This window comes from Triticum urartu, chromosome 6, assembly GCF_003073215.2.
Source record: "Triticum urartu cultivar G1812 chromosome 6, Tu2.1, whole genome shotgun sequence".
In the NCBI taxonomy this organism is placed as follows: domain Eukaryota; kingdom Viridiplantae; phylum Streptophyta; class Magnoliopsida; order Poales; family Poaceae; genus Triticum; species Triticum urartu.
Window position 1 is genome coordinate 117,960,186 of NC_053027.1, and position 25,426 is coordinate 117,985,611.

Genomic DNA, 25,426 nt, shown 5'->3' on the forward strand with positions numbered 1-25,426 from the left:
TGAAGAAGGCTAAGACTAGAATCAAGGAACTGGAGGAAGAACTCAAGGCTACACGTGAATATTATGAAGAAGAAATTGAAGTATTGGTGGAGAAGAATGACGATCTGATCAAGAAGATTGGAATATTTATGGGAGGCCCTATGCCCGTAGATGAAGACGAAGAACCTAAGGAGATTAGCCCGGAAGACTACATCATCATTGACGGCACCGACTCGGAACAAGATAGTAGCGATGATGACTATGTTGATGAAGCAGGAGCAGATATCATGGACTCTACAACCGTAGAATATTTCTAGTAGACCACCTCATCAGTAGTAGTAGTCCACCATGTAAATATAGTAGTCCGAGCACTTTGCAATAGTTAGATCGATTGTATGCCTTTGTTTGATTGATTGAAGTGAATTGTGTGCTTTTGCCTCATGTGCATATGGGTAGTGTTTTCCCTTTAGACCCCCTCTATTCTTATATCTCGTCTTTTCTAAAACCCTCAGATGCCTCCGAGACGTGACCCCGGATTTGCCTTTCCGCCGGAGCTCACCCAGTTGATCCAGCAGTAGAACACCTTGATGCAGTTGCTAGTTCAGAATCAGAATCAGGGGAACAACAACAACACCCCACCACCACCACCACCTGTTGACCACTTAGCCCGTTTTCTTAGGCTAAATCCGCCGGTGTTTTCCAGTAGCACCGAGCCGATAGTAGCAGATGATTGGCTCCGCAAGATAGCTAGGGAGTTGACCACAGCAGGATGCACCGATGTGGAGAAGGTTAAGTTTGCCGCACATCAGTTAGATGGACCCGCAGCATCCTGGTGGGAGAATTGCACAGCCACCTTCCCAGTCGACACTGTCACATGGGACCAGTTTCAGCAGGCTTTTCGTACTGCCCATGTTTCAGCAGGAGCAATGGCCATGAAGAAGCGTGAGTTTCGTAACTTGCGCCAAGGAGGACGGACAGTTGGCAAGTATTTGGAGGAGTTCAGTAAGCTAGCACGTTATGCCCCAAATGACGTTGCTACGGATGCAGCTAAGCAGGAGAAATTCCTGTAAGGACTGAATGATGAGTTGAGTATGCAGTTGATGGTAGCCACCTTCAACAACTACCAGGAGTTGGTAGATCGTGCTCTTATGATTGAAGGGAAGCAACAGCAAATTGAGAACCGCAAGAGAAAGTATGGACAAGGAAAGTATAATTCAGGAGCTCAGCAGAAGCCATGTTTTACCCCTAGACCGGGAGGACATTTTCAGCATACCCATGGAGTAGGTAGCTCGCACAATCACAATGGCACCAAGAATGGTAATGAGAATGGAGGAAGCAATGGACAGAACCGCAACACCCCATCAACCCCAGCCAAAAAGGACTTGATCCACGTCACTTGCTATAAGTGTTCGAAGCCAGGACATTATGCAAATGAATGTCTTGAAGGCCAAAACGGCAATGGAAGTTCTGGGAAGAAGCTGAACCCTTTCAACAGGGGACAGGTGAACCACGTTAGCGTGGAGGAGGTTGAAGCTCAGCCCGATGCAGTAATAGGTAAGTTTTTGGTTAAGTCATTTACTGCACTCGTTCTTTTTGATACTGGTGCATCGCATTCATACATCTCAAGGGGATTTGTGGATAAGTATAACCTACCAACCCAAGCCCTTAGGTCACCCATGTTAGTAACCTCGCCAGGAGCAGAGTATGTGGCTAGCCTATGGTGTGATCGGTTACCATTAAGGATTGGTAACTATGTTTTTCCCTCAGACCTAATAGTATTGGAATCTCAAGGATTGGATGTGATATTAGGCATGGATTGGTTATCAAAGTATGAAGGGAATATTGAGTGTGCTAGTAAGTCAATTTTGCTTACCACACCAGAAGGGAGAAGGATCAAGTATGTATCCCGGCATGTACCAAAGAGGACACAAGTAAATTGCCTAACAGGAGTTGTGCAGGAGGAAGTACCAGTGGTAAAGGATTTTCCTGATGTATTTCCCGAAGAGTTGCCAGGCATGCCACCGGATAGAGACATTGAGTTTTTGATTGAGCTATTGCCAGGCACTGGGCCAATATCAAAGAGACCATATAGGATGCCAGCAAAGGATTTGGTGGAAATTAAGAAGCAGATTAAGGAGTTACTGGATAAGGGATATATTCGCCCAAGTTCTTCGCCTTGGGGATCGCCAGTACTTCTAGTGGAGAAGAAGGATGGATCGTTAAGAATGGTTGTTGATTGTCGAGGATTGAATGAAGTAACAATCAAGAACAAGTACCCGCTACCAATGATCAATGATCTGTTTGATCGGTTGCAAGGAGCTAAAGTGTTTTCCAAGATCGATTTGCGATCAGGATACCACCAGTTGAAGATTCGAGAGCAGGACATACCTAAGACAGCATTCACCACAAGATATGGACTATATGAGTATACCGTTATGTCATTTGGACTGACTAACGCACCTGCCTATTTTATGAACATGATGAACAAAGTGTTTATGGAGTTTTTGGATAAGTTCGTCGTAGTGTTCATTGATGATATCCTGGTTTATTCGAAGAATGAAGAGGAGCATAATGAGCATTTGTGTTTGGTACTTGGAAAGCTCAGAGAACGTCAATTATATGCCAAGTTCAGCAAATGTGAGTTTTGGTTGAAGGAAGTAGGATTCCTCGGACATGTTATATCCGGAGAAGGTATAGCAGTAGATCCCGCTAAAGTTGAAACCGTGACCAAGTGGGAAGCACCAACAACAGTTGGAGAGATCCGGAGTTTTCTGGGACTCGCAGGATACTACCGTAGATTTATTGAGAATTTCTCAAAGATTGCAAAGCCTATGACGGAGTTGTTGAAGAAGGATACTAAGTTCAAATGGACTGAGGAGTGTGAGGCTAGTTTCCAGGAGTTGAAGAAACGCTTGGTTACCTCACCAGTGTTGATTTTGCCAGATCAGACCAAGGATTATGAGGTGTATTGCGACGCTTCACGTCGAGGACTTGGAGCAGTGCTTATGCAGGAAGGGAGAGTTGTTTCGTATGCCTCAAGACAACTGAAGCCCCATGAATTGAATTATGCCACGCATGATTTGGAGTTAGCAGCCGTAGTGCATGCATTGAAGACATGGAGACATTTCCTCATTGGAAATCATTGTGAGGTGTACACGGATTACAAGAGTTTGAAGTACATTTTCACGCAGAAGGAGTTGAACCTCAGACAAAGGAGATGGTTGGAGCTTATCAAAGATTATGATATGAAATTGCATTATCATCCCGGGAAGGCTAATGTAGTAGCTGATGCATTAAGCCTCAAGAGCCATGTCAATACGTTAATGACGGGAGAAATACCCAAGGAGTTAGCAGAAAATCTTCCTGAACTATGTTTGGAAATAGTTCCGAGAGGCTATGTAGCAGCGTTGGAAATTCAGTCAACTTTGATGGATAGAATCAGAGAGGCTCGGAAAACTGACAAGGAGATTGCTTCTATAAAAGAGAAAATGATCCAAGGAAAAGCTAAGGGATTTCGTGAGGATGAGCACGACACCCTATGGTTTGAAGACCGTGTTTATGTACCCAATGACCCGGAGATTAGAAAGTTGATTCTGCAAGAGGCACATGATTCACCGTATTCGATTCACCCAGGAAATACCAAGATGTATTTGGATTTGAAGGATATTTTCTGGTGGACCGGAATAAAGAAGGATATTGCGGAGTATGTAGCAGTTTGTGACGTATGTCAGAGAGTAAAGGCAGAGCATCAGAAGCCAGCAGGATTTTTGCAGCCATTGCCGATACCCGAATGGAAGTGGGATAAGCTAGGCATGGATTTTATCACGGGATTACCAAGGACTCGTTCAGGCTATGACTCGATTTGGGTTGTAGTTGATCGATTGACGAAGGTAGCTCATTTCATCCCCGTAAAGACCACTTACACCAGTGCTAAGTTGGCGAAGATATACATGACCAGGATCGTATGTCTGCATGGAGTTCCGAGGAGCATCGTATCAGATAGAGGAACCCAGTTTACCTCAAAGTTCTGGTAGAAGTTGCATGAGACTTTAGGTACTAGGCTAGAATTTAGTACAGCTTTTCATCCGTAGACAGATGGACAGACCGAGAGAGTCAATCAGATTTTGGAGGATATGCTGAGAGCTTGTGCGTTAGATTATGGATCTAGTTGGGACGATAATTTGCCATATGCAGAGTTCTCTTAAAATAATAGCTATCAGACCAGTTTGAAGATGGCCCCTTTCGAAGCTTTGTACGGAAGGAGGTGCAGGACACCGTTGTCATGGGACGAAGTTGGAGACCGCCAGTTGTTTGGACCAGATTTTATTAAGGAGTCTGAACAGAAGGTGAAGTTGATTCGCGATAGGCTCAAGGTAGCCCAGTCCAGATAGAAGAGCTATGCAGATTCTAAACGCAAGGAGACAGTTTACGAAGTCGGAGATAGAGCTTATCTTCGAGTATCCCCACTTCGAGGGATTAAGCGCTTTGGAGTTAAGGGGAAGTTAGCACCACGATTTATAGGGCCATATCGAGTTTTGGAGCGTATGGGAGAAGTGGCCTACAAGTTGGATTTGCCAGAAGGATTGACATGAGTTCATGATGTGTTCCACGTTTCTCTGTTGAAGAAGTGTCACGCGGAGATAGCTGACATACCTTTGAGAGACACAGTGCCATTAGAAGCAATTCAGTTGGATAACAATTTGACCTATGAGGAAAAACCAGTCAAGATTCTTGAGTTTGCCAGCCGAGTTACTCGCAGCAAGGTTATCAAGTTTTGCAAAGTTCAGTGGAGCCACCACACGGAGGATGAAGCCACCTGGGAGCGAGAGGAAGATTTGCTCAAGAACCACCCTCACCTATTTTCTAGCCAACCCGAATCTCGAGGGCGAGATTCATCTTAAGGGGGGTAGGTTTGTAACATCCCAAATTTTCAATTTGGAATGTTATACATTAGATCATCATGCATATCATATTTTATTTTGCTGTTGGTTTTGATCCTAGAAAATCCTAAGCAACTCAAGGACCCACGGAGAGAGTTGGGGATTTCGTTATTTACATATTTGAGTTTTCTCAAATTATGTAAACAGGATCATTTGATTTTATTTATTTTATCATCAATTATTTCTATTACAAAAAATATGAGAGCGGGAATAAAATGACTTTCCCAAAATATAGAAATATTGAGGATTTAATAAAAAAATCAAATAAGATTTATTTCGGAGTTTTTCGGTATTTTTATTTGAATTTTAGGAAAAATGCACGTTTTTCAAAGTTGTAGTTTGGGCCCAGAAAAATGTTCACTTTTTTGGGCTTGATTTTAGAAACCCAGGAAAAATTATTTCGTGTTTTTTGGAGTCCGTTTAGTATTTCTTTTTATTTTTCTTCCGAGCGGAATTATTTAAAAAAAACGCGGAACCGAATTTGGGCCGTACTCGGCCAGGACACTGTCGGCGGAGGCTTTATAAGTCGCCGCCCCGGCTCGAGAGAGAGCCCAGCCGCCCAGCCCCGAAACCCTAACCCTAGCCAGCCGCCCCAGCCGCCGCCGCCGCCTCGCCGCCGACTCGCCGGAGCAGCGCGCCGCCCGAGGTTCGTCGCCGCCTTGTTTTCCGTGCCGTTAAAAAAAATCTGTTCGTCGTTTTTCTTTTTCGTCGGATTTTTCGCGGTTATTTTCTGATCGCAATTTCTGATCCGATTTTCGTTTTAGTATAACTTTTCGCTCGTTTATCGGAATCAGGCGATTCAAGCGCCTGGAGTTTCGTCTCGAAACCCTCTTTCCGAATAATCAACTTAAACAAGTTTTTGCTACTGTAAAATTTGCCCTAGATCCAGATTACTAGAACGAAGTTGTTTCTTTCGCCGTTTGATTTCTTTTGCTTTGTTCGATTTGATTCTTTTTGCAAACCAGGGTTCTTAAGTTGAACTTTCTGGTTAGATCTTCTATTTGAGATTTACCTGTGCATTAGATGAGTACTTATTGTATGCTTGTTTGTTTGTCTGCGATAGAATACCCGGAGTGCGCCGCCTGTTACGTTGAATCTCTAGGTTTCGCGGATCATCAGCAAGGCAAGTAACACTTTGATCATACCTTTTCTACAACCCAGTTTTATTGCATTAGATCAATCCTCACACATTGCATGATTAGGATCTAATTAAACTGTGGGATGGGAAGTAGATGAGGTAGTACCTATTACCTGTTTATTATCAAACCTTTGGGAGTTACTTCTACGTTTGCTTATTATGCCATGCTATGCTAGTAGACGTGGATTGGGTGAGTGATATCCATGACAGATGTGAGATTGTTAATTAATGGTTTATCTAAGGTGGCAACTTAAACACACATCTGGGTGGATTGAGGCACCTGGGTTCTAGGACTTGCCTGTTTTCTTTTGGACCGCCACCCAGGCTCAAAGGGATCATGAGATTATTCATACTAGAAACTTCCGTGTGCAGCCACAAGCCATTATGGGCTCTGGCCATAGTTGACTAAGTTGTGCGAAACTCTTACAGTGTAGAACTAGCAGATGTAGGGATGTAGGTGGTACGGTTCTACCCGATCCGTAGGTGCTAGCGCTTCTGAAGACTATGTCTCGGTCATCCGTCTTCTCAAACACCTGTAGTGCGAGAAAAAATACGGAGGCGAATCGTCTTGTGGGGAAGTGCAAACCCAAATCCTGCTCTGCCAGAGTGTAATAAACTAATCATGGTTAGCCGTGTCCCGGTTATGGACATCTTGAGTATCTAGTACCTGGATTTATCATGTGATCTCAACCATGTTACTCTAAAGTTAATTTTGTTGGGTTTAAGATGTTATTTAATTGGGATTGAGAATGCTGTCAACCATTCTCAATGTTTAACAACCACCATGATAGTAATTAAATTTATTCCTTTGAAGTAGGGAAAAATTGGCTTTACGCAAAAACTATAACCATAGAGCTTTCCACCAGCCAAATAGGCATATAGTATAGCTGTTGCATTCCATTACTCTCTATGTGTTACCTTGCCAGCATATTCCATGTGCTGACCCGTTTTTGGGCTGCAACGTTAATGTTGCAGACTTTTTAGACGACGATTAAGGAGTTTTAGGTCGTGGTTCTATACTCAGTGATGCCGTTGGAGTTGATGGACTCACTTATCTTCCAAGCCTTCCGTTGTTATCGTTATTAGATGGCCTTAAGCCATATTTATTGTAATAAGTTCTCTTTTGAGACACTTGATGTAAGAAGTGTGTGATTGCTACTCTGCTATAAATCCTCCGAGTACTGTGTGGTGTCAGCATTACTGATCCAGGGATGACACCGGAGCACAGAGATCAGAATGTTTGAGGTCTGGTCGCTACACAGAGTTATGTCTGCAGGTATGCTGACGGGTCGTCCTGCAGAGGAGATGCCCGGGTCTTCGGGTGATCTTCTACCAGAGCTCTCACCACTGCACGAGCAAGTTCGGCAGGTGATGTAGGGTATTGCCCAAGCCTTGTGGCCATCCGCATCCCTGCCAGGAGGCATAGGGGAGCTTATAGAGAATCTCAAGGGAGCGCGGCGGTGCTTCCGATTATGGAAGATATCCGCCTGCCGACAAGGTGCAAGGGAAGCCTGGGCTATGGTGAAGACGCGCTATACCAAAGCGGACCCAAACCACATGGCCGAGGTCGGACCTGTGGGGCCTGATGGGAAAGAGATCCCCGTCAGTTTAGTGTATGATCAAGTAGAATTAGCCGCAAAGTATTCCCAACAGGATTGTAGGCTAGATAGCCTGTTGGATGGTATAGAAGAAGAATTTAATCAGTCTTAGTGACTGTGTAATTCAAGTGCCATATGTAATGTCCCTAGTCGGATTGTAAATCATTTGTCATGGCGGACCTTTTCGCTTCGACCTCTGGACCCGATAGTCCGGAGTGTATCCGAATACCCGCATGGAGACTAGGCGTAGGGGTCATAAGTGCTTGAACAGAGAAGTACCCAACTAGCTATGTTATATTACATGGGTAGTAAGAAACATCTTCCAGGGAGAACAATTCCGTTAAGGGTTCCTTTCCCTGGGTACGCATGCCCTAATGTGCATGTCCGAACTGCGAAAAGAGATGCAGACTATAAACATCTGGGGGCATGTTTCAAATTAAATAAAAGTCAACTTTTATTCACCGACCGAATATTCCCTTACGAACGCTAGCTTTCAGCTTCACCTAGTCTGAGGTACACATCCGGCTGACCCGGCAGTAACAGTCGCAGAGGTGCTCCCCTTATGCCCTAGCTGAATTAACGGGAACATAGGGCATAAATACAAGAGCCAGGCAACCCAGCTTGGCCAAAACTTAAGTCATATCGATGCATATAATGGCGAAAAAAGGTACATGCGGAAGAATAACACATGTATGGGACGTAAAGCCCAGGAAAATAGTTAGATTAAGCTTTTGTATAAGAAGCCCCCAGGTATAATGAGCGTGGTTAGCGTGTCAAGATTGTGTAACCAGGACACAAGTATAGCCTTTAAGGGCCTTGAAGAGAGTAAAAAAGGAGAAAGAGAGAAAAGATAGATATGCAAAAAAATTGACGAAAGTAAGGAGACGAACATGGAGTCCGGCGCTAGGCATAGAATCTTCGGAGTCTGGCTGCATTCCATGGGTTTGGCTCGAGTCGATTATCCGATGCATCCCGCAGACGGTACACTCCACCGGTCAGAACTTCTCTGCTTTGATACCTTCGAGCCTGTTGCTGATAGAATGCGGAACGGGCCTTTGCCACGTCGCGCTCCTCCTCCAGGGCGTCCAAACTGTTCTGCCGATCGAGCTCGGCCTCTTTTTCTTCGTACATGCGCACTCGAGGTGAGTCATGAATTATGTCGCAAGGCAGAACCGCCTCTGCGCTGTACACCATAAAGAACAGTGCGTATCCGGTAGTGCGATTCGGCGTGGTCCATAGCCTCCATAGTACAGAGTCGAGCTCCTCTACCCAATGTGTGTTTGATTCCTTTAAGGACCGCACTAATCTGGGTTTAATGCCTCTCATGATAAGTCCATTTGCTCGCTCGACTTGACCGTTAGTTTGCGGGTGATAGACAGAAGCATAATCGAGCTTCATGCCCATGTTGCTGCACCAAAGTTTCACCTCGCCGGTTGTGAAGCTCATGCCATTGTCAGTGATGATGCTGTAGGGGACGCCATAACGGTGTACGACCCCAGATATGAAGTCTATCACCGGTACGGATTCAGCCGTTTTGACAGGTTTGGCTTCTATCCATTTGATGAACTTATCCACCATGACCAGTAAGTATTTTTTTTCTTATGGGTTCCCCCTTTAAGGGGTCCGACCATATCAAGCCCCCAGACAACAAAGGGCCAAGTAATGGGGATTGTTTGGAGATCAGTAGGCGGCATATGGATTTGGTTTGCAAAAAGCTGGCAACCGACGCAATGTTGTACCAGATGCTGCGCATCTGCCTGGGCCATCGGCCAATAGAAACCTGTACGGAAGGCCTTGCTTACAAGGGCCCGGGCTGCGGCGTGATGGCCGCTGAGTCCGGCATGGATTTCTGCCAAAAGCTTCTGCCCTTCCTCTTCGGAGATGCACATTTGAAGGACTCCAGTAGTGCTTTTCTTGTAAAACTCTCCCTCATGGAGCTTGTAGGCTTTAGATCGCCCCACTATGCAGTGTGCCTCATTTTGGTCCTCGGGTAGTTCCTGCCTGGTTAGGTAGGCCAGGAATGGTTCTGTCCACGGGGCGATGACGGCCATTATTACGTGGGCTGAAGGTGTTATTTTGATGGCAGAGCCTCCAATCGTGTCAGAGTGTTCGGTATCTGGTGTTGTGGCCGGGTCCGGACTATTGTTGCCGGTGTCCCCTTCCCATACCATGGATGTCTTAAACAGTTTTTCTAGGAAGATGTTAGGTGGGACAGGGTCGCGTTTAGCGCCAATACGGGCGAGGATGTCCGCCGCCTGGTTGTTTTCCCGAGCCATATGGTGTAATTCAAGCCCCTCGAACCGAGTTGACATTTTTAGGACGGCGTTGCGATATGCCGCCATTTTCGGATCCTTGGCATCGAAGTCTCCATTTATTTGGGATATTGTGAGGTTCGAGTCCCCATGCACCTCCAGGCGTTGAATGCCCATGGAAACTGCCATCCGGAGACCGTGTAATAGGGCCTCGTATTCGGCTGCGTTATTGGAGTCTGTATATAGTATTTGGAGTACGTATTGCACTATATCTCCGGTGGGGGACGTCAGGACGACGCCAACCCCCAGACCAACCAGCATTTTAGAGCCGTCGAAGTGCATGATCCAATTGGAGTATGTGCTGTACTCTTTAGGGAGTTCGGCTTCTGTCCATTCAACTATGAAATCGGCTAGTACTTGCGACTTAATGGCTCGCCGTGGTTTATATGTTATGTCGAATGGGAGGAGCTCGATGGCCCATTTGGCAATCCGTCCCATGGCATCGCGGTTGTTTATTATGTCGTTGAGTGGTACTTCGGAGGCCACCGTAATTGAACACTCTTGAAAGTAGTGTCATAGTTTCTGGGATGCCATGAATACCACGTATGCTATCTTTTGATAATGTGGGTACCGTGATTTGCATGGAGTGAGGACGGTGGATACATAATATACCGGCTTTTGAAGTGGGAATTTATGTCCGTCCATCTCTCGTTCAACGAAGAGTACTACGCTTACAACTTGGTGAGTTACCGCTATATATAATAGCGTTGGTTCGCCGACATTTGGCACGGCCAAGATTGGGTTGGTGGCCACTATGGCTTTTATTTCTTCCAATCTGGCCGTGGCTGCGTCCGTCCACTCGAAGTGTTCGGTGCGCCGAAGAAGGCGATAAAGGGGGAGTGCCTTTTCTCCTAATCGGGAGATAAAGCGGCTTAAAGCTGCCACACATCCAGTTAACTTCTGGATTTGCTTGAGGTCAGTTGGGATAGCTAACTACGACAGAGCTCGGATTTTGGCTAGATTTGCTTCAATTCCTCTGCTGGAGACTATAAAGCCTAGGAGCTTTCCGGCGGGTACGCCGAAAACGCATTTTTCCGGATTGAGCTTAATGTCGTATGTTCGGAGATTGTCGAACGTGAGCCTCAAGTCGTCTATTAAGGAGTCGACGTGTCTGGTTTTAACGATCACATCGTCGATGTATGTCTCCATTGTTTTGCCGATCTGCTTTTCCAGACATGTCTGAATCATGCGTTGATATGTTGCACCAGCGTTTTTGAGCCCGAAGGGCATTGTGTTAAAACCGAAGGGGCCATATGGAGTGATGAATGTCGTTGCGGCTTGGTCGGACTCCTCCATCTTAATTTGGTGGTAACCGGAGTATGCGTCGAGGAAGCACAATGAGTCGTGTCCCGCGGTAGTGTCGATAATTTGATCGATGCGAGGGAGGGGGAAGGGATCCTTTGGGCAAGCCTTATTAAGGTCCTTGAAGTCGACGCATAGGCGCCAGGATTTGTCCTTCTTTGGCACCATCACCAGGTTTGCTAACCAGTCCAGATGCTTTATTTATCTAATGAATCCGGCCTCCAGTAATTTGGCTAGCTCCTCTCCCATGGCTTGTCGCTTAGGTTCGAAGAAACACCGAAGAGTCTGCTTGACCGGCCTGAATCCTTTTAGAATGTTAAGGCTATGCTCGGCCAGCCTGCGTGGGATTCCTGGCATGTCTGAAGGATGCCAGGCGAATATGTCCCAATTCTCGTGCAGGAACTCCCGTAGTGTGGCATCTACGACGGGGTTTAACTGTGCCCCAATGGATGCTGTTTTTTGTGGGGTCCGTTGGATGGACTTGGAATTTGACTATTTCAATACGGTTGCTGTCTATTTCCATTTTTTGAAGATTCTCCTCATAAATGAGGTTTAATCCACTGCCGCCATCCATGAGCACTTTAGTGAGCCGAAAGCCGTCCACAATTGGACTGAGGACCAAAGCGGCTGGTGCTCGGGCTGTTCGGAATTTAGGTTCGTCACTAGCATTGAAAGTAATGGCCGTGCCGCTCCATGGATTTATTGCTGCTACATGGCAGACTTCGGCAAGGCTGCGGAGTGGTCGCTTACGCCTATTATTTGAGGAGAAGGTCTCGAAGACTGTTAATACTGTATGGTTATCCACGGGAGGGTGTTCTGGGGTGTTTTGGATGAGGAGATCCTCACTGCTCTTGGCCACCTGCCGGAGTACCCAACATGCTCTAAGGCTATGTGTTGGTATGGTATCTGCTGTACTATGAATTTTGCAGGGCCAGTTAAACCATCCCTCCAATACGGTTCCATGCCCTATAGTGGGTTTTTGATTCTTTGTAATTGAGTCGGGCGACTTATGAGAGTGCACCCTTTTAGTTCGGACTGGGGGTTTTGTCAGAGCCGGATTGTCCCAAAATTGTGTTTGGGTTTTCCAGGCGCTTTCCATCGCACAGTACTTCCGTACTATGGCCGCCAAGTCAGCGAAGTGTGCTATGTCACGGCGACTTATGGTGTTGAGGATTCCCTTGTCCGTGCAATTGTTGCAAAAGAACGAAATTGCGTCTTCCTCCCGACAGTCCTTGACCTTATTCATTATAAGGAGGAATCTGGCCCAATAGTGATGTACTGTCTCTTGGGGCGCTTGCCTAATGTGGGAAAGATCATTTGTATCTGGGTGGGTGGGTGGATTTAAGTCCGGACCTTGACCCAATCTGAGACCCCGGGGCAAGGGAGTTTCCGATCTTGGAAGTTCGGGCTCCGGGATGTTGCCCCGTAGGTTCTCTATGCAGCCTGATTCTAGGTTCAGGGTTTGGGCGATCTCCTCCCGTGAGCGGGTATCCGGCTCGGAGAGCTCGGGAATCCGGACATAGTTCGTCCTCAGGATAGAGGGAGAATCACCGCATTGCTCCTCCACCACCGCTATCTGATGGGTGACCGACGGAGAGTTAATCTTCCTTTGGTCAGGTTTAAGCCCGATACGATCGTAGTCCGTAGCGACTCCCAGAGCGGCGATGCGATCCAAGAGCTCGTTCAAAGAGGAGAGCTCCATTGGATCCATCTGCTCGGCGAATTTCGAGCCGATGTGGAGGCTATTTTCGATGACCCGAGAAGTCATCGTCGATGCAGTGGCCGGGCGGGCGGTCATGATGAAGCCGCCTAGTCAGAGAGTTTGGCCTACAGCCAGGGCTCCCCTAGAGGTGTTGTTGTCCTTGACAACGAGACGAGCCATCCCTCCTTATGATGACGACACAGTGGATCTCTCAATGAAAGCACCAATGTCGGTGTCATAACCGGCGGATCTCGGGTAGGGGGTCCCGAACTGTGCGTCTAAGGCGGATGGTAACAGGAGGCAGGGAACACGATGTTTACCCAGGTTCGGGCCCTCTTGATGGAGGTAATACCCTATGTCCTGCTTGATTGTTGTTGATGATATGAGTATTACAAGAGTTGATCTACCACGAGATCGTAGAGGCTAAACCCTAGAAGCTAGCCTATGGTATGATTGTATGTTGTCCTACGGACTAAACCCTCCGGTTTATATAGACACCGAAGGGGGCTAGGGTTACACAAGGTCGGTTACAAGGGAGGAGATCTACACATCCGTATTGCCTAGCTTGCCTTCCACGCCAAGGAGAGTCCCATCCGGACATTGGACGAAGTCTTCAATCTTGTATCTTCATGGTCCAACAGTCCAAACAAAGGATATAGTCCGGCTGTCCGGAGACCTCCTAATCCAGGACTCCCTCAGTTATGTTTGGACACCGGAATGGTTTCGGAAAGGTTCGGGCATTTTCCGGAGTACCCGGGGTTACCGAAACCCCCCTGGGGAGTTAATGGGCCTTCATGGGCCCTAGTGGAGAGAGGAGGCGGCGGCCAGGTGGTGGCGCCCCCCAAGCCCAAACAGAATTGGACTAGGGTTGGGGGGGGGCGCCCCCTTTCCTTCTCTCCTCCGTGTCCTTCCTTCCTTCTCCTTGTGGGAATAGGAAGGGGGGATCCTACTTGGACTGGGAATCCAACTAGGACTCCCCCCCATGGCGCCCCCCTTGGGCCGGCCACCTCTCGTCCCCTCTTTATATACGTGGGAGGGGGCACCCCAAAGACACACCAAGCCTTCTCTTAGCCGTGTGCGGTGCCTCCTCCATAGTTACACACCTCGATCACATCATATCATCTTGCTTAATGCGGTACTCTGTTCTTATGAACTTAATACTCTAGATGCATGCTGGATAGCGGTCGATGTGTGGAGTAATAGTAGTAGATGCAGAATCGTTTCGATCTACTTGACACGGACGTGATGCCTATATTCATGATCATTGCCTTAGATATCTTCATAACTATGCCCTTTTCTATCAATTGCTTGGCAGTAATTTGTTCACCCACTATAATACATGCTATCTTGAGAGAAGCCACTATTGAAACCTATGGCCCCCGGGTCTCTTTCTTATTATATTGCATCTCTTATTTTCATAGCATCTCGTTTACTATTTTGCAGTCTTTACTTTCCAATCTATACAACAAAAATACCAAAAATATTTACTTTTCTATCTTTATTAGATCTCACTTTTGCGAGTGACCGTAAAGGGATTGACAACCCCTTTATCGCGTTGGTTCCAATGTTCTTGATTGTTTGTGCAGGTACTAGGTGACTTGTGCGTTGTCTCCTACTGGATTGATACCTTGGTTCTCAAAAACTGAGGGAAATACTTATGCTACTTTGCTGCATCACCCTTTCCTCTTCAAGGGAAAATCAACGCATGCTCAAGAGGTAGCATTAAGCACCAGCTATGTTCGGATTTCCGAGCCCTGTGAGCCGGATACCCATCCTCGGGAAGAGACCTTGTGTCCCACGAACATAGGATCAGGCATTAAGCCTGGAAGTCCTCAGGACCTTACTAATCCCGAACTGGTGACCTCGGAGATTCGCTAAACTCCGGATCCAATCGTGGGTCAGGGTTCGGATTTTAGCCCGCCCACCCACCACAAGCAATATTCCCCAAGCAATTCAGGGCCTCCAGACATATGTGACCTAATGTATGTACGACAGCAACCCAGGAAACGGTCCACCACTTCTGGGCCAGGTTCCTCCTTGTTAAAAACAAGATTAAAGATTGCTGCGACGACGATGCAGTTTCAATTTTTTTCCACAACTGTACGGATGAGGGAATTCTCAATGCCCTCAACCGCCGCCGCATACTGCACTTTGCAGATTTGGCACACATAGTACAGAAGTACTATGTGATGGAAAGCGCTTGGAAAGCCCAGACAACCTAGTGGGAACCTCCTTAAGCAGCCCACCGGACGGGCGAAACGGATGCACCCTTATGAGGCATCCGATCATAAGCCAATTGACAAGAAAAACAAGCCCTTCACGGGATATAAAACCATCCTTGATGAACTACTCGACAAGCCATGTCAGATACATAGGACGCCGAGCACCGAACCAACGCATAGCCTTTGGGCATGTTGCGTACTCTGGCAAGTTGCTAAGAGCGGTGAGGCTATCCTCACCAATACTACCCCAGAGAAGCACTCTTTGGAGGACGGCGATGTCAACATATTTACGGTCTTCGAGACCTTTTCTTCAAATTATCAGCGCAAAAGGGCGCTCCGCGACCTTGCCGAAGTCAACCAAGTAACCGCAATGAACCCTTGGAATGATACGGCAATAACTTTCACCGCCGATGATGAACCAAGGGCCCTATCAGTCTGAGCACCAGCTTCCTTGGTCTTAAACCCAATTGTGGATGGCTTTCAACTCTCCAAAGTGCTCATGGACGGCGGCAGCGGACTTAACCTCATCTATGAAGATATGCTCGACAAAATGCAAATGGACAAGAGTCGCATCGAGCAAAGCAGTACCACCTTTTGAGGTATTATCCCTAGTCGAGAAGCGCGATGCTCGGGAAAAATTAAACCCGACATAGTATTCGGCACGCCTTATAACTATAGGTCCGAAGAGTTGCTCTTCCACGTGGCACCTTTCAATAGCAGATATCACACCCTTTTGGGGTGGGACGCCTTCGCACGCTTCCAAGCCATCCCCCATTATGGGTACATGAAGCTTAAAATGCCAGGGCCCAAAGGAGTAATCACTATCACCAGTGACCCGGATATAGCACTCCGTGCTGAAAACTAAACCGCATCCTTGGCCCTCGCGGCCGAGGAGCTAACCACTCTGCGTTCCACAGTTGACACAGACGATGTAATCCTCGACAAGAGGCCCAAATCCACATCTTTCAAACAGCGGATGAGATAGTCAAATTTCAAGTGCACCCGACGGATCCAAACAAAATAGCATCCATTGGAGCATAACTGGATCCAATGATCGCTGCTACCCTACAAGCATTCCTACATGAAAATTGGGACATCTTTGTCTGACATCCTTCGGACATGCCCAGAATCCCATGACGACTGGCCGAACATAGCCTCAACATAATAAAGGGGTTCAAACCAGTCAAGCAAACGTTGCGGCGCTTTTTCAAGCCCAAACGATAAGCTATGGGCGAAAAGCTAGCCAAACTACTTGAGGCCGGGTTCATTAGAGAAATCAAGCACCCGGACTGGCTAGCCAACCTGGTCATGGTGCCGAAGAAGGATAAATCCTGGCGCCTCTACGTCGATTTCAAAGACCTCAATAAGGCTTGCCCTAAGGACCCCTTCCCGCTACCCCGCATTGACCAAATCATTGATGCGACTACAGGACACGACTCATTGTGTTTCCTCGATGCATACTCTGGATACCATCAAATCAAGATGAAGGAGTCCGACCAGGCCGCAATGGCATTTATTACCCCGTATGGGCCTTTCTGCTTCAACGCTATGCCTTTCGGGCTCAAAAACGCTGGTGCCACTTACCAACGCATGATTCAAACATGTCTGGAAAAGCAAATTGACAAGACCGTGGAGGCATATGTGGATGATGTAGTCATCAAGACTAAACATGTCGAATCATTGGTGGACGATCTATGCCTCACATTTGACAACCTCCGAACATATGACATGCAACTCAATTCGGAAAAATGTGTCTTCGGTGTTCCAGTCGGAAAGCTACTCGGGTTCATTGTTTCCAATAGAGGAATCAAAGCGAACCCTGCCAAAATCCGAGCCCTGTCACAATTGGCAATGCCAAGAAAAATTAAAGTAGGTCCAAAAACTAGTTGGGTGCATGGCAGCCTTGAGCCGCTTTATCTCCAGATTGGGAGAAAAGGCGCTGCCACTTTATCGACTGCTCCAACGCACCGACCACTTTGAATGGATGGATGTGGCTACAGATGGATTGGAAGAAATAAAGACTTTGTTAGCAAGCAACCCAATCCTTGCCGCACCAAGTGTTGGCAAGCCTATGTTGCTCTACATATCTGCGACTCACCAGGTGGTGAGCACCGTACTCGTCGTCGAACGAGAGGAAGAGGGACACAAATTCCCACTCCAGAAACCAGTGTACTATGTATCGGAGGTTCTTACACCATGCAAATCTTGATACCCACACTACCAGAAGATAGCTTATGCGGTCTTCATGGCATCCCAGAAACCGCGGCACTACTTTCAAGAGTGTTCGATCACGGTGGCATCTAAAGTACCACTCAATGACATCATAAATAATCGGGACGCCACCGGCCGCATAGCCAAATGGGCCATCGAGCTCTTACCATTTGAAATAACGTACAAGCCAGACCGAGCTATTAAATCTCAGGTGTTGGCCGATTTTGTCGCCGAGTGGACGGAAGACGAACTCCCTAAAGAGTACAACACATACTCCAACTAGATCATGTACTTCGACGGCTCTAAAATGTTAGCCGGATTGGGGGCTGGTTTCATCTTAACATCCCCTACAGGGGACACAATCCGCTACGTGTTACAAATCATGTATACAGACTCCAACAACGTGGCTGAATACGAGGCACTACTACATGGTCTCCGAATGGCTGTCTCTATGGGCATACAACGCCTAGAGGTGCATGGGGATTTGAACCTCGCAATATCCCAAATAAATGGAGAATTGGACGCAAAATATCCAAAGATGGCGGCATACCGAAACGCCGTACTCAAAAAGATTAGTTTGAGGGGCTCGAGTTCCACCACGTTGCTTGAGACAGTAATCAGGCAATAGGCATCCTTGCTCGAATGGGCGCGAAGCGCGATCCCGTCCCGCCTGACACCTTTGTGGAAAGGCTCTTCAAGCCATCCGTGGTATGATAGGACGAGAGCGTAAATACTAGTCCAGAGCTGATCATACCCCCAGATGCCGAACACAATTCTGATATCATCGGGGGTTCGGGCACCGAAATGACACCTTCCGCCATGTAATCATGGCCGTCATTGCTCCATGGACCGAACCTTTCCTGGCCTACCTTAATAGGCAGGAGCTCCCTGATGACCAGAATGAGGCCCGTCGCATAGTTCGACGCTCTAAAGCCTACAAAGTCCACGAAGGTGATCTCTGTAAGAAAAGTACTACTGGAGTTCTCCAAAGATGCATCTCCAAAGAGGAGGGATGGCATCTCTTGGCTGAAATACATGCTGGTCTTGGTGGCCATCATGCCACAGCTCAGGCCCTTGTAAGCATGGCCTTTCGTACAAGTTTCTTTTGTCCAACGGCCCGAGCAGATGCACAAGCCCTTGTACAACGCTGTGTAGGATGTCAGCTTTTCGCCAATGAAAGTCATATGCCGCCCACTGCCTTAAGAACAATCCCCATTACTTTTCCTTTTGCGGTCTAGGGGCTAGATATGGTCGGACCCCTTAAAGGGGTAATCCACAAGAAGAAATATTTGCTGGTTATGGTGGATAAATTCACTAAGTGGATAGAGGCCAAACCAGTAAAAACGGCTAAAGCTGGGTCGGTGATCGACTTTATATCCGGCTTGGTACACTGTTATGGTGTCCCGCACAACATCATTACTGACAATGGCTCTAATTTCACAGCCGACGCGGTAAAAAATTGGTGTGCTAATTTGGGCAATAAGCTCGATTACGCCTCCATATATCACCCTCAAACAAACAGTCAGGTAGAAAGGGCTAATGGCCTGATCATGAGCAGCATCAAACCCAGACTAGTGCGATCCCTATGGGAGTCAGATAAACACTGGGTTGAGGAACCCGATTCCGTACTCCGGGTACTGCATACTACGCCCAATCGCACGATCGGATACACACCCATTTTTATGGTATACGACACAGAGGATGTCTTGCCCTTCGACATTATTCATAACTCACCTCGAGTGCCCATGTATGAAGAGAGAGAGAGGCCGAGCTCGATCGATAATTCCTGCTCGTCCTCGAGTAGGTAAATGATAAAAAAGATAATTTTTGATGTGGAATGCTACCTAGCATAATCATGATCATGTATCCAATCATGGCATGAATATTAAGATGCGAGTGATTCAAAGCAATAGTCCATCATTTGACATAAAAACAATAATACTTCAAGCCTACTAATAAAGCAATCATGTCTTTTCAAAATAACATTTCCAAAGAAAGTTATCCCTACAAAATCATATAGTCTGGCTATGCTCCATCTTCACCACACAAAACATTCACAACATGCACAACCCCGATGACAAGCCGAGCAATTGGTTCATACTTTTTAATGCGCTTCAGCTTTTTCAACCCTCACACAATACATGAGCGTGAGCCATGGACATAGCACTATAGGTGGAATAGAATATGATGGTGGAGGTTGTGTGGAGAAGACAAAAAGGGAGAAAGTCTCACATCGACGCGGCTAATCAACGGGCTATGGAGATGCCCATCAATTGATGTCAATGTGAGGAGTAGGGATTGCCATGCAACGGATGCACTAGAGCTATAAGTATATGAAAGCTCAAACTGAAACTAAGTGGGTGTTCATCCAACTTGCTTGCTCATGAAGACCTAGGGCATTTGAGGAAGCCCATCATTGGAATATACAAGCCAAGTTCTATAATGAAAATTCCCACTAGTATATGAAAGTGATAACTCAAGAGACTCTCTATATGAAGAACATGGTGCTACTTTGAAGCACAAGTGTGGTAAAAGGGTAGTAACATTGCCCCCTTTTCCTCTTTTTTTGCGGGCTTCTTTGGCCCCCCTTTTTAGGCTTCTTTGGCCTCTCTTTTTTTTGGCGGGCAATGCTCTTATAATGACGATCATCACACTTTTATTTACTTACAACTCAATATTACAACTCGATACTAGAACAAAGATATGACTCTATATGAATGCCTCCGGCGGTGTACCGGGATGTGCAATGATCTAGCGTAGCAATGGCCTCAAAAAATGGACAAGCCATGAAAACATCATGCTAGCTATCTTATGATCATGCAAAGCAATATGACAATGAATGCTCAAGTCATGTATATGATGATGATGGAAGTTGCATGGCAATATATCTCAGAATGGCTATGGAAATGCCATAATAGGTAGGTATGGTGGCTGTTTTGGGGAAGATATAAGGAGGCTTATGTGTGACAGAGCGTATCATATCATAGGGTTTGGATGCACCGGCAAAGATTGCACCAACTCTCGAGGTGAGAAAGGGCAATGCATGGTACCGAAGAGGCTAGCAATGATGGAAGGGTGAGAGTGCGTATAATCCATGGACTCAACATTAGTCATAAAGAAATCACATACTTATTGCAAAAGTTTATCAGCCCTCGAAGCAAAGTACTACTACACATGCCTCTAGGGGGATATATTGGTAGGAAAAGACCATCGCTCGTCCTCGACCGTCACTCATAAGGAAGACAATCAATAAATACCTCATGCTCCGACTTTGTTACATAACGGTTCACCATACGTGCATGCTACGGGAATCACAAACCTCAAAACAAGTATTTATACTAATCCACAACTACCCACTCGCATGACTCTAATATCACCATCTTTATATCGCAAAACTATTGCAAGGAATCAAACATATCATATTCAGTGATCTACAAGTTTTATGTAGGATTTTATGACTAACCATGTGAATGACCAGTTCCTGTCATCTCTCTAAATAGATATAAGTGAAGCAAGAGAGTTTAATTCTTTCTACAAAAGATATGCCCATGCTCTAACAAGTATAAGTGAAGCAAAAGAGCATTCTACAAATGGCGGTTTTATATGTAAAGAGAAACAGGAAATCCAAACTTCAAATGATATAAGTGAAGCACATGAAGCATTCTATAAAGCCATACTCAAAAGATATAAGTCAAGTGCAATGAGCATTCTATAAATCAACCAAGGACTACCTCATACCAGCATGGTTCATAAAATAAAAAAAATGAAAACTAAATGCAAAAGACGCTCCAAGATTTACACATATCACATGAATGAAACGAATCCGAAAACATACCGATATTTGTTGAAGAAAGAGGGGATGCCTTTCGGGGCATCCCCAAGCTTAGAAGCTTGAGTCTCCTTGAATATTTACTTGGGGTGCCTCGGGCATCCCCAAGCTTGAGATCTTGCCTCTCTTCCTTCTTCTCACATCGAGACCTTCTCGATCATCGAGCACTTCATCCACACAAAACTTCAACAGAAAACTCGGTAAGATCCGTTAGTATAATAAAGCAAATCACTACTCTAAGTACTGTTGTAAACCAATTCATATTTTGTTTTTGCAATGTAACTACTGTAATATAACTTTTCCATGGCTTAATCCACTGATATAAATTGATAGTTTCATCAAAACAAGCAAACTATGCATCAAAAACAGAATCTGTCTAAAACAGAACATTCTGTAATAATCTGAACATTCACCATACGTCTGGTACTCCAAAAATTCTACCAAAATTAGGAAAAATAAAAAATTTATATATAAAGACAGTGCAAAATTTTCAGAACCGTTTGACGTTCTAGTAAAAAATGTAAAATCGCGCACTACAGCCAAAGTTTCTGTCCTGCACCGTACAAACCAACAAGCAAAATAAACATCCTAAAGGCAAACCTTGGCACATTATTTTTATAATACAATGGAATTGTACAAGGGGATAATTATTTTTGTTGAAAATTTTCTGTAATCAAGATTCACAAAGTTTCCGTGAGCATGAACAAAGTTCAAGGCTAGCTCCCACTTCAACAATGCTTGTCTTTCTCACTTTCGCTTTTCTTTTTGAAAAGTTTCGGGTTCCCCTCTTTATTTTTTTTGTTTTTAAACTATATAAAAGCACTCAACAGAAATAAATGACTCTCTAAAACTTCCGGGTTGTCTCCCTGGCAGCACTTTCTTTAAAGCCATTAAGCTAGGCATATAATGCTCAGCCAATTTTAATGAATAATGATTTGTAATTTAGTAGTGAGCACAAAGTAACATATATCATGTAACAACGAAGTCTAACTCTCTTCCTATGCACCAGCATGTCATAAAATAATAATTCATGCACACATAGTAAAGGCCAATGCATGGTATAAACAGTTTCTTGCAATTTTATCGTATTGGAAACATAAAGAGGTGGAGATATAGTTCCTCTCACATAATAATTGCAAGTAGGAGCAGCAAGCACATGCATATTATATCTATCAAAATCATCATGTGTAGTAGTAAAAGGCAACCCATCAATATAATCCTTAATAAGCACAAACTTCTCCGATATAGTGTAGTTTGGAGAATTCAAAAGGACAATAGGACTATCATGCGTGGGTGCAATAGCAACAATTTCATGTTTAACATAAGTAACTATAGCAAGTTCATCTCCATGAGCATAATTTATATTGGCATCTTGGCCACAAGCATATCAAGCATCATCAAAAAAGGGATATTTCTAGAGAATCAACGGGATCATAACAATCATCATAGCATTCATCCTTCGGTAAGCATGAAGGGAAATTAAACAATGTATGAGTTGAAGAGTTACTCTCATTAGAAGGTGGGCACGGGTGATCAATCCGCTCTTCCTCCTTTTGTTCTTCGCTCTCCTCCTCATCTTTTTCATCCAATGAGCTCACAGTTTCATCAATTTCTTCTTCCATAGATTCCTGCAAAATATTAGTCTCTTCTGGGACAGCGGAGACTTTCTCAATAAACGCATCAATATCGGAATTGTATTCATCATAACAATATTTAAGGATAGCTAAATTTTCAGGTCTGTAGACAGGATCATAAAGATTTTCATATTCTTTGAACATAGATTCAATTTCATAAGCACCCATAAAAGCAACAAACTCTTCTATTTATTCCACATCATAGTAGTCATATATACCTCTAGCATAAGAAGCCAAGGTTTCATTATCATTAAATTCGCATGAAAAGGGAAGGTGTGGAGCCTTCATCCTAGAGCAACAAGTATAATCATATCTCAAGCACAACATATAAATTTGATCCCATAATAGTTTCCCTTTTTGAGTCAAGTGATAATCCCTAAAGTATTCACGTTGATCCAACGTGTCTCCCATTACCAAATTGAATGGGGTTTTCTCTGGATTATCAAAGTAGTACATAATATCTATCACATAACGAGCATCAAGGGTTTCAGGAGGTTCCTCATCTCCATGAGCAGCAAGTACACCTAATTTTTTTTGGTATTTTGTTTTCCATATCCATAAGTAAAGATAAAGAACAACTAAGAACAACAAATAAAAATTACTTAGTGATAAAGCAAACAAGCACACACAAGAATATTCACCCCACGCTATGACTCCCCAGCAACGGCGCCATAAAAAAGGTCTTGATATACCACAAGTATAGGGGATCGCAACAGTTTTCAATAAGTAAGAGTGTCGAACCCAACGAGGAGCTAAAGGCAGAACAAATATTCCCTCAAGTTCTATCGACCACCAATAGAACTCTACTCACGCTTGATGTTCGCTTTACCTAGAACAAGTATGAAAGTAGAAGTACTTTGTAGGTGTTGTTGGATAGGTTTGCAAGATAATAAAGATTACGTAAATAAAAAGTAGGGGCTGTTTAGATAAATGAATAACTAAGTTGGTTTTAGTAAAGAGCTTTTTGTTACAAGAAAGTTATTTGTCCCTAGGCAATCGATAACTAGACCGGTAATCATTATTGCAATTTGATATGAGGGAGATGCATAAGCTAACTTACTTTCTCTACTTGAATCATATGCACTTATGATTGGAACTCTAGCAAGCATCCGCAACTACTAAAGATCATTAAGGTAAAACCCAACCATAGCATTAAAGTATCAAGTCCTCTTTATCCCATACGCAAACAACCTACTTACTCGGGTCTGTGCTTCTGTCACTCACGCCACCCACCATAAGCAAATCATGAACATATTGCAAACCCTACAGCGGGAATCCCTCACGCTTGCGCGGCACAGAGAGCACCATAGGACAGAACCAATAATAAAACATGCAACTCAAACCAATCACGATCATCAAATAACCCATAGGACAAAGAGAATCTACTCAAACATCATAGGATAGCCATACATCATTGGGAAATAATATATAGCATTGAGCACCATGTTTAAGTAGAGATTACAGCGGGTAAAAGAGGGATTACACCGCTGGATAGAGGGGGAAGAGTTGGTGATGATGGAGGTGAATTTGTTGGTGAAGATTGCAGTGATGATGATGGCCTCGGCGGTGTTCCGGCGCCACCGGAAGCGAGGGGGAGAGAGCCCCCTCCTTCTTCTTCTTCCTTGACCTCCTCCCTTGATGGGAGAAGGGTTTCCCCTCTGGTCCTTGGTCTCCATGGCATGGGAGGGGCGAGAGCCCCTCCGAGATTGGATCTGTCTCTCTCTGTTTCTGCGTTCTCAGATTCTTCCCTTTCACCGTTTCTTATATTCCCGGAGATCCGTAACTCCTATTGGGCTGAAATTTTAACACGATCTCTATCCGGATATTAGCTTTCTTGCAGCGAATTAAGGGCACCAACCGCCTTACGGGGTGGCCACGAGGGCCAGGGGCGCGCCCAGGGGGTGGGGCGCGCCCCCTGCCTCGTGCCTCCCTCGGGCACCGTCTCACGTGGATTTTCTTCCCAAAAATCATATATATTCCAAACAAAATCTCCGTAAGTTTTTATCCCGTTTGGACTCTGTTTGATATGGATATTCTGCGAAACAAAAAACTTGCAACAAACAGGAACTGGCACTGGGCACTGGATCAATATGTTAGTCCCAAAAATAGTATAAAAAGTTGCCAAAAGTATATGAAAGTTGTAGAATATTGGCATGGAACAATCAAAAATTATAGATATGACGGAGACGTATCAATCGACAAGACGACCTAGATGGCCTGGAGGAGGAGCGTGACATTGCAAAAGCATGTTCCGCATTTTATCAACAACAGGCTCGGTGATACCAAAGTAGAGAAGTGCGGGCCAAGACCTATAATGTCAGCGAACTCGTTCCACGCCTCCCAGAGAAGAAGAAGGACAAGCTCAAACCAAAATGGGAGGGTCCCTTCATTATAGATGAAGTTCTCACAGGAGGGGCTATCACCTTCGTAATGCATCGGATAATCGCCTAGAGCCGAATCCATGGAACGCTGCTCGACTCCGAAGATTCTACGCATAAGTTCAGCCATGTTTCTTTTTCATTTTTTCTCCTCTTCATTTATTTTTATTTTCTCGTTTTT